This window comes from Nicotiana sylvestris, chromosome 6, assembly GCF_000393655.2.
Source record: "Nicotiana sylvestris chromosome 6, ASM39365v2, whole genome shotgun sequence".
NCBI lineage: Eukaryota > Viridiplantae > Streptophyta > Magnoliopsida > Solanales > Solanaceae > Nicotiana > Nicotiana sylvestris.
The window spans coordinates 86,660,574-86,671,470 of record NC_091062.1 but is presented as its reverse complement, the minus strand read 5'-3'; the positions used below and the strand labels follow the sequence as shown (position 1 = coordinate 86,671,470).

The 10,897-nt window shown below is 35.3% G+C and overlaps 1 long non-coding RNA gene across 1 annotated transcript; it reads right to left on the bottom strand.

Moving 5' to 3' along the window:
• Window positions 1-894: 894 nt before the first annotated feature.
• LOC138872186 (uncharacterized) lies at window positions 895-10,393 on the bottom strand. Its single transcript, XR_011400642.1, has 2 exons — window positions 9,607-10,393; window positions 895-2,768 (listed from the first exon to the last, which is right to left on the bottom strand). It is a non-coding gene; the product is annotated as an uncharacterized lncRNA (long non-coding RNA).
• Between the last annotated feature and the right edge of the window lie 504 nt (window positions 10,394-10,897).

The following is a 10,897-nucleotide window of genomic DNA, read 5'->3' as shown; positions in this document are numbered from 1 at the left end:
GTCCCCTTCAAAGTATTTTACGGAGTTTTTCATTTCTGTCCACTTGTATTCCGTACAGTTATTGTATTTTATTGCATTCTCTAGTAAATGCTCATGCACTTGTGACACTGGGTTCTGGGATGATAATGGGGTATCTTGTATTAATTTCTTAACATTCATGTTTGATTAGAAATGATTATCTTTTACTGATAAAATTTGAAGGAAAAGTCATAGTTTTCAAAATTATTTAAACGAAAATTTAATTAAGTATTATGGTTTGCTTGCCTGATAGCGATGTCCGGCGCCATCACGACCCTTAGTGAAATTTGGGTCGTGACATCCAAAGTCATGGAATGGTTCATTGTGGGAGAAGTGTATTACGTAGTTGCTATTATAATTTATAGAATCATCTCCATTATGAATCATTAATAGTTGAAGGCATTTGTAGTTATTAGCCGTTATGGATCAAATGGCAAGCTAGTCAATTCGTCAAATTCAAAGTCCAAACAACTTAATCTACTTCTTAAAATAAAAAGCCTTATCTTTCAATTTCATAAGGTCTATTTATCATAGTCTCTTGTACAGTCTACTATCCAGTTGCCAAACCGAACATTGGCCTACTAGTGAATACAATTCTCAATCAAAATTTTAAAGTCCTATTCATTTTAAATAATAAAAATAAAATAAAGACCAAACATGTTCATTTCTATCTTTCAGAAGAAGATTAATAACTAAAGCCAAAACCTTACTATCTAAAGAAGCATTGCAACAGAGAATAAAAAAAACCACTATAACACTAGTATCCAAATAACGCATCAAACTAATCAATATACAACCAACAACACCAAACAGATGCATCGAAGAGTAAACATGATTCGAGATTAACATAGACCATATCCCATTTCGCGCTGAAACTAAAATAAAATCTTCAAGTGTTTAGGTGCATAATCATCACGAATTTCATAACATATCACCATCCAAACAACCATTACATCATTTGAAATTAGAAATCATACCTTGGCCCTAAATCCAAAAGACCAAATCAAGGCTTAATTCTAGTGGCCTCAGCAGCAAAACTAGCAACAACAACGAAAAGCCCTCAATTAACGATGAAATCACAGAAAACTTCAAAGCCTAAAGCTCAGCGAAGTCAGCCATAGAATTGGCAGAAAATAGCACTAATTCCAGCCAAAAATCAACTCAAAAATACAAAATTTCCCAAACCAACCACAAAATAAATCGACAGTAGCTTCCAACACTTCAGAGATTCCTTTCTATACTACTTTTACTTCTTTTCTTTTGAAAGTTTTCGCTGTTGCAGATCTCGGATCCAATTTTGGATCGCTGAACTTTTGCTTTCTACCATTTCTGTGTTTTTTCTTAGTTTTCCATGTGTGCTTATGAGGAAGAAAAAGGCAGCGAAAGGCGTTGCTTCTCAGATAGGGGGGGTCGGTTTTGAGGCATTTTGAAGTTGGTTTCCAGCTGGTTTTGGCTAAGAAGAGATCGTTTCTAGGCTGTTTGGAGAAGGAGATGAGGCTGGGTTTCTGAGAGTTAAAATGGGGGAGATGAGTTGAGTTCCATGGCTGTATCTTCAAGGAGGAAGAAAGAAATTTTAGAAGAAAAGGAAGGGAGGGGGTCTGATGCGCGGTTGTTCTGTTATGTAGGGGTCTAGGATCATATTAGGTCGAGGTTGGGCAGTTTTAGGCTATTTTGGGGGAATTGGGCCATTAGAAATGATTTTAGCCCAAATTTAAAACAAGACCACGTCAAAACCCTTCCTTTCTTTTCCTTGATTTTGCAGTGTTAGCTATCTTATACTCTAATTTAGTTTAATCTAATTTTTATATGGCTAGCCTATTTATTTATTTTGCCTAATAATGAATTAATGCAACTAATTAATTAATTAACTAACTTAAGAATATAATTTTTGGATTTTTAGTTATTTAAAAGATGCATATGGCAATATAATTAATTCCTATGATGCAAATTAAATCTAAAATAACCTGAAATTAAAATGTGATAATTTTTATTATTTTTCTACGATTTTAAAATATTAATAATACATAAAATGCAACTAAATAAAGAAAAACTCCTAAAAATTAATTAAAATTATTTTGGTCTATTTTTAGAAGTTATTTTCATGTAGGGAAAAAATTAGGTGCTCACAGCTGCCCCTCTTTGCTCGGAAACATGAAGGGTTTTTGGACAAAGATAAAATGAGCAATTATGAGTAATTTTTGTCCGTTTGAGACTCCATGGGAAGCATTTTTTTTTTGAAAAGGTCTGACCGAACCTTGTTTCAGAGGTTGCCTACATATCCTTGGCTATAAAGAAATCAGGTCAGTGTAGTTCTGAAACTTTTTGGTAGCTGGGACTACCGAGAAACTATGATTTCACTACTATTGTTGTTGTTTCTGCTTGTTGATCTCCTTATTACACCAAAATGAAAAATGAAAAGCTAAACTAGCTAAGTCTATCAACTACGACTTACAAGATTCTTATCTATAACTTTCTAAAGCTTGATCTTGAGTCTTGGCTGGTTTTTTCGGTAGACTCTGATCTGAATCTTGATGCTCGTTAGCTGCAAACCACTGGTTCATTCTTCTTAAGCTTTTCGGATCAAGGAAGGACATGCAAAGCTTGTGACTTCAATCATATCTTGGGCAGTCCGCATCTTTTCTCCGGTTCTACACTTAGAGTTGAACTTCTTTTCTTGTTTTTCTTTTCTTTTATTTGGATTGAGACTTCTTCTTTTGGTCATCTCAAATCTTGTGCCTTATGGTGAAAACCTGTCCAGGCACCAAAATAAACAAACAAACAAAATTTTCTGCCCCAGTTTTCACTAGAAAAATTTTGTGAGTTATTGTAACAAAAATCTAAACTACTTCTTTATGGAAAACAATAAAACCAGGATTGTGTATCCTTGGGTAGAAGAGAGATTAGAGAGTGGAGCCCTTTATCTAAAATGAAATAAACTAGGGATCAGAGGCCCCGAGTTGGGAAGATTACCAGGTTATACTGAAAAAATGACCGAGTTATACCGGAAAGGTCCTCGGGTTATGCCAAGGAAGGTCATCAGGTTATGCCGGAAAGGTCCACGGGTTATGCTGGGAAAGTCATCGAGTTATACCGGAAAAGGTCCTCGGGTTATGCCGGGGAGGTCCACGGGTCATGCTGAGAAAGTCATCGGGTTATACCGAAAATGGTCCTCGGGTTATGCTAGGGAGGTCCACGGTTATGCCGGGAAAGTCATCGGGTTATGCTGGAAAAGGTCCTCGGGTTATGTCGGGGAGGTCCACAGGTTATGCTGAGAAAGTCATCGGGTTATGCCGGAAAAGGTCCTCGGGTTATGCCGGGGAGGTCCACGGGTTATGCCAGGAAAGTTATCGGGTTATGTCGAAAAAGGTCCTCTGGTTATGCCGGGGATCAACTAGGGAGTGGAACCCTATACTGGAAAAGGCTACTATGTTAGCTGGCAACGACTAGGGAATGGGAACCTATGTCGGATCAACTTTTGCTGCAGAACTATTTTTGTTTCTGTGTGCTCTTACTTTTATTGCACCTGTTTCTTGCAGGGTTGTTTTTGGACTGCACCTATTTTCCTGTTTTCAAATCAAAGAACAATTCGTCGGTTTGAAACGATGGTTGGCTTTGTGGCCTTGATTATTTTGGTCACTTGATCTCGGTCTAACTCTTTCGATGAAAATCTCCATTACTTGCTGGTTTTCAGGAAATTGGTTTCTTTTCTAAACCCAGGGATCTTGACTTTCCAAAATGTCACATGATGGTTACCTTGTGTGGGGCTTTGGCCTTTTCATCTTATTTTGCCTTTATGGGCACTTGACTTTGGATTTCTTTCCTTTTCAATAATTTTGACTCTGGAGCATCAGCCGTCATGGCTAGTCGAGATCGACTTGATGCACCTGCTGAGGCTGAGTGTTTTTCCTTGAATTTTAGCTTTTGTTAAACAGAATCCTGTAAAACCAATCTTGCCATCTTTTCTTTGTATTAGTTTCGGAGGAGGATTAGACCGAAAAGGATTCAAATAAAAGTAAACAACGGACAAGACAATGAATTTAAACGAGAAGTGTCCCTTTCGGGGAAAGGAAAGAAGGACTTATCTGGAGTGCATGCAGACTTCAATAAACATGACATGCTTCTTCGACTAGATACCCAATCTGTGCAAACCATCCAACTCTCATAAAACCCTTCATAATCCATATCTCAAAATCAAGAAACCTTGCTAGGACTCTTATCAGTACCGATGGTTGTACGGGATTCCTTTTTCGATCAGTGGCGCCCTTTGCGGGTTTTCACCAACTGACCTTTCTCATTTCTCTTCTCACTGTCGCCTTATAGTGCTCTTTGTGAGTTTTCACTAACAAGACTCTCATTTTCAATTTCTCTGCTCACCATCGCCTTATGGTGCCCGTGTGGGTTTTCACCAATAAGACTATCTTATTTTATTTCTCTCATTTTATCGTATCAGATCCAAATAACTACATCTTTCAATCATAAACATTTTTACCGATTGATTGGAAGGACTGGAATAGGATTTGGGGTAAAAAGAGTTTGGATTGGATTACAACTTTAAAACCTTTCAGGCGAGCCATCGTCGAACTATTATAACTTCTGTCCTAGTTTCAACTTTGGGGGGGATGTGGATTTTTGTTTTGGTGTGACTGAACCCCAGAGAGAGGCTGCCTACGTATCTTTTCGGAATCAAGTCGAACGTAGTTCAGGGAATTTTCTTTTGTTTTGCTGTATTGTTTTGTTTTCCCTTTTTTTCCTTTCCTTTTCCTCTTTTTTTTTCATTTTTCATTTTATTTTCTTGTCATTTCTTCCCCCCCCCCCCCCCGCCGCCCTTTTATCTTTCTTTTTCTTCTCTTTTTTTCATTTTTCATTTTATTTTTTCAAATTTTTTTTCAACAACACTTTCGGGTTCCAAAGAGGATAATCAAAGAATGGGAGCCGACTCAAAGGGTTTGCAAAGGGTTGATAGTGTTTGAATAGTGAGAAAGAAAGCCTTCTTCATCCCAACCGGAGAACATTAATGCTATATAGAGGATCCAACATAGTACATTTTGACTGCATTTGCATTGACAATTATTTCAGAGACATTTTCTTCGATGTTTCCCAAGTACAACGCACTCTTTTGGCAGTACTCTTATTGCAATGTATGGACCTTTCTAATTCTGGAACCAATTTTCCTTCAGCTGTTCCAACTCTTTGTTTTATTTTCTAAAACTTATCTTCATTGCGATCTAATTCTTGATTCATTATTTCGAGGTCTGACGGCTTTCAGGATATGAGCATGAAGTCCGCAAGCATGTCATGTTATTGAAATTTGCATTTAACAGAACTGAAAAGAGATTAAGAAAAGTGACAAGATTAAGAAAAGAGACATTCCTGGACAGTGAAATATTAATTTCACTTGATTTTTTTTATTTTAATGAATTTTTTTTAGAAGGGTTAACATTGGAAAGTAAGAAATAAAGTAAAATATCCAGTTCACACCCTGAGGCAATCCGAACGCAGAAAGGATAGCAAGACCAGCTACCGAGATTCCCATCTGATATGGAACTTTCAGGCTTGGTGACCGTTTTTGGAAGTCTCGGCAATGGCTGCAATGTCCTTCAGTGCTGAATCGAATTCCTCATTGTAAGCAGGCAACAGATTGTTCGTCACATCAGGAGCCTCTTCGTCCCGAAGAATGATTCTTTTAGCTTCAATCAAATCTTCAATTGCCCTTTTGAGGGTCCGAAAGTCCTTTGTACTGTGTCCCACTGCTCCACAATGGTATTCACATCTAGCATCAGCTCAGTGCGAGGAGGGACTCGGGGTTTGGCTGATTTGGGGCCCCTGGCTGCAGTAGGCCTCGCTTGACTAGCTTTTGGAACAAGCCCGAGTATGATTCGCCAATATGGGTGAATTGATTCCTTTTGAAAGGCTCTCTTAGACGATAATTATACTGAGAACATTTGATTGGGGATTATATGGAGCTTGGTAAGGATGGAAATTTCTGGGAGGTGGAGCTCAGTTTTGTGTATAATGTTGTGGTCGCGTGCAAGGTTGCACGTTCATCACCGCATATCAACAAAACCAACCACCTGAACAGAACCTGACTAATTTGCTCACACCACAACCTTGTTAGTTTTGAGACATTTAACATATAGGAAATCGCATGTTGGGATGCAATGCACCTAACAATTAAACACTTCTACCACGTGTTTGAACGGTTGCATGCTTCATCCCGACCTTAATTAACCCTTTCAGTATGTACCTCTTTTCTTTTATTTCTCCCTCTCTTTAATCACTCTTGATTTTCATTTTGTTTCTGTCGCTCTTTTATTTTGGCACTCTCTTTTTCTCTTTTTTATGTCGCTCTTTTTTTCACTTTTTTTTTCATTCAATTTTTTTTTTCTTTCTTGTTTTTTTCGGTTTATTTTTCACTCAATTTATTTATGGCTATGATTGAATCCGATGGGGATTGCCTACGTATCTTGACGCCGCATGAATCAGATCTCGCGTAGTTCGGGAAGCTTGAGAATGGAGTAAATAAACTAACCTTTTTTCTTCTATTTTTTTAAAACACTCAAGCAATGAAAGCGTTTAAAAAAAGAACATAACTTTTAACTTCTTCTTTTTTTTGCATTTCGTTTTTTTATATTGAATATTCGAAAGAAAGGCTATTAGAGATGAAAGAAAATATTTTTGGATTTTTATTGATTTTTGAAAGAAAGACTTCTAAAGAAGAAAGAAAATACTTTTTTTTTTGGTTATTCGATTTTTAATTTTTTTTTATATTTTTTTTTTTTGTATTTCTTTTGTAATTTTCTAAATAAAATGCTTTAAAAGAAGAAAGGAATTTTTTTTTTTTTGATTTTTTATTTTGATTTTTCTTTTATTTTTGAAAGAAAGACTTCTAAAAATTCTTTTTTTTTGATTGGAACTTTGGGAATTTTATAAGTAAAAGAAAAATATTTTTATTTGAATTTTTATTTGTTTTCTATTTTTGTAAAGAAGAAAGAAAAATATTTTTATGGCTTTTGAATGTTACCTCTTAATTTTAGAAAGAGAGACTTTTAAGAAAATGTTTTGGATTTCTGAGTTTTTTTTTTTATTTACAAAAGTACTTCTAAAGAAAAGCGAAAATATTTTTGGGCTTTAATTTTTCAATTTTTTTTGACATTTACGAAAGAAAGACTTCTGAAGAAAGAAAAGAATATATTTTTTTTCTTTGGATTATTTTTTTTTTGATTTTTTTATTTTTGAAAAAAATACTTCAAAATATTTCTAAAGGAAACCAGTATTTTTTATTTTGATTTTTTGATTTTTTTTCTTTTTATTTCTTTTTTTCATATGAGACTTTAGAAAGAAGGAAACTATTTTTTTTTTTTTGAGTTAAAAAACTTCTTTTTTTTTTTTTTGTATTTTCTTAGGAAAGATTTTTAAAGAAGAGCTAAAGGAAAATATTTTTGGATTTTTTTAAAAAATTGGGGTCGGAACCGATGAGGTTTGCCTACGTATCTCACATCCGGTGAGAATCAGACCTGCGTAGTTCGGTCAGTTTTGATGGAACAGAGGAAGCATGCCACTTGAAAAATTTTGGCTAATTTTGAAATGACTTTTTTTTTTTCTTTTTCTTTTTTCTTTTAGCCAGAATTTTGGAAGAGTTTCATGATTTTCAAATACCTACCTCACTTTTGATTTTTTTCTTGATTATCTTTTCCTAGCTAGTCAACATGCAAGCCGAAACAAATAAATGTTCACAAAGCATGTAGGATGAATCAAGATGGTCTGTTATTTCGGGTACACCTGTCCTAGACGAACCCAACTCATGTGTTGAGTCCCTAAGGTCAAATGCACGCGATGCAAATAAACGTTCCTACCAGGAATCCGACATGAGGTTACGTTATTCTAAGTTTAAACCTGGGGTTGTGTTCTAAACCTGACTTACCCGAACGGACAACTCGAGTTGAAGAGGGGGCAACGTACCGGGAGCACAAAAGTCTATCCAGCCTTGTTGTGGCCTAGCCTTGTTCTTTTTGGAATGACTTCTAACAGAAAAAGTGGGTCACACGAACGTGTGCACCGTTTTTTAGAAGACTCACAAGTGAGGCGTAGGGAGACAATTTAATACAGTTCAAGTAATATCAAAGCGGTAAATAAACGGTAATTAGCACATTAGGTCCATAAAATACAGTAATATCAACAATAAATAAAGCCAAGTAAAAATCATATTAACAAGCTCGAATTCTTGAACCCTGAACCAGAAGTTCTGGGTTCTTGTCCCCAGCAGAGTCGTCAAAGCTGTCACACCTCCTTTTTACCCGCTTGAGGGGATATATAAGGAAGTTTTTTCCAATTAAAGTGACATTATTCGAAATGAGATTATTTTATTTATTTTTCAGAGTTGCCACTTGGATATTTGTCCCAAGTTACCGATTTATTTTTAAATCTCAAATTGAAGAAATTTTCGACTTTATTTAAAAGTCTGCGAACCAGAAATTCTAGATAAGGAAATCTGTTAACTCGGGAGAAGGTGTTAGGCATTCCCGGGTTCCGTGGTTCTAGCACGGTCTCTTAGCAATTTATACTCGGCTTATTTTGTTTAATTACTCAATTTAGGACCTATGTTTATTTTACCTTTTACCGCTATTAATCACTTGATAATCCGTATTTAAAGAATTAACTTAAGACGAGTTACGCGTACGTATACTCAATTCTTTTGGCATGTCAAAATCATGTCACGCGTACGTGTCCACAATTAATCATGCTTTATTTGACAAAAGTCACACGAACGTGTACCTAAATTTATTTTGAGAATCGCAAATGTGTCACGGGAACGTGTACACAATCACAATAATTGATTGAATTAAGAACGTACCTAAAGCATTCTATGGATGTTCAAGTTAATTATTTTCTAGGTTTGAGATTTTTGTTAATGTCCAAAGTCATGGAATGGTTCATTGACGGAGAAGTGTATTACTTAGTTGCTATTATACTTTATAGAATCATCTACATTACGAATCATTAATAGCTGAAGGCATTTGTAGTTATTGGCCGTTATGGATCAAATGGCAAGCTAGTCAATTCGTCAAATTCAAAGTCCAAATAACTTAATCTACTTCATAAAATAAAAAGCTTTATCTTTCAATTTCAGAAGGTCTATTTATCATAGTCTCCTGTACATCCACTATCCAGTTGCCAAAACCAAACATTGGCCTACTAGTGAATAAAATTCTCAATCAAAATTTTAAAGTCCTTTTCATTTTAAATAATAAAAATAAAATGAAGACCAAACATGTTCATTTCTATCTTTCAGAAGAAGTTTAATAACTAATGCCAAAACCTTACTATCTAAAGAAGCATTGCAACAGAGAATAAAAAAACCCACTATAACACTAGTATCCAAATAACGCATCAAACTAATCAACATGCAACCAACAACACCAAACAGATGCATCGAAGAGTAAACATGATTCGAGATTAACATAGACCATATCCCATTTCGCGCTGAAACTAAAATAAAATCTTCAAGTGTTTAGGTGCATAATCATCACGAATTTCATAACATATCACCATCCAAACAACCATTACATCATTTGAAATTAGAAATCATACCTTTGCCATAAATCCAAAAGACCAAATCAAGGTTTAATTCTAGTGGCCTCAGCAGCAAAACTAGCAACAGCAAAGAAAAGCCCTCAATTAACGATGAAATCAGAGAAAACTTCAAAGCCTAAAGCTCAGCGAAGTCAACCATAGAATCGCCAGAAAATAGCACTAATCCCAGCCAAAAATCAACTAAAATATACAAAAATTCCCAAACCAACCACAAAATAAATCGACAGTAGCTTCCATCACTTCAGAGATTCCTTTCTATACTACTTTTACTTCTTTTCTTTTGAAAGTTTTCGCTGTTGCAGATCTCGGATCCAATTTTGGATCGCTGAACTTTTGCTTTCTGCCATTTCTGCATTTTTTCTTAGTTTTCCATGTGTGTTTATGAGGAAGAAAAAGCCAGAAAAAGGCGTTGCTTCTCAGATGGGGAGGGGGGTTCGGTTTTTGAGGCGTTTTGAAGTTGATTTTCAGCTGGTTTTGGCTAAAAAGAGAGCGTTTCTGGGCTGTTTGGAGAAGGAGATGACGCTGGGTTTCTGAGAGTTAAAATGGAGGAGATGAGTTGAGTTCCATGGCTGGATCTTCAAGGAGGAAGAAAGAAATTTCAGAAGAAAAGGAAGGGAGGGGGTCTGATGCGCCGTTCTGTTGTGTAGGGGTCTAGGATCATATTAGGTCAAGGTTGGGCGGTTTTAGGTTATTTTGGGGGAATTGGGCCATCAGAAATGATTTTAGCCCAAATTCAAAACAAGACCACGTCAAAACCCTTCCTTTCTTTTCTTTGATTTTTGCAATGTTAGCCATTTTAAACTCTAATTTAATTTAATCTAATTTTTATATGATTAGCCTATTTATTTATTTTGCCTAATGATAGATTAATGTAACTAATTAATTAACCTAAGAATACAATATTTTTTATTTTCAGTTATTTAAAAGATGCATATGGCAATGTAATTAATTCCTAAATGCAAATTAAACCTAAGATAGCCTGAAATTAAAATGTGACAATTTTTATGATTTTTCTGTGATTTTAAAATATTAAAAATTCATGAAATGTAACTAAATAAAGAAAAACTCCTAAAAATTAATTGAAGTTATTTTGGTCTATTTTTATGAGTTATTTTCATGTAGGGCAAAAATTAGGTGCTCACATACGTAATGCTATAACAACGGGATTTTGCGATTTTAAGGGAGTATGGTGCAATCTTTATCAAGAATATTATATAGATTTTTCCATACTTCGATCCGCCGTTACGTGTCTCTGCAAAAGAGAATCGGTTCAGGTATGTTAAGGTTA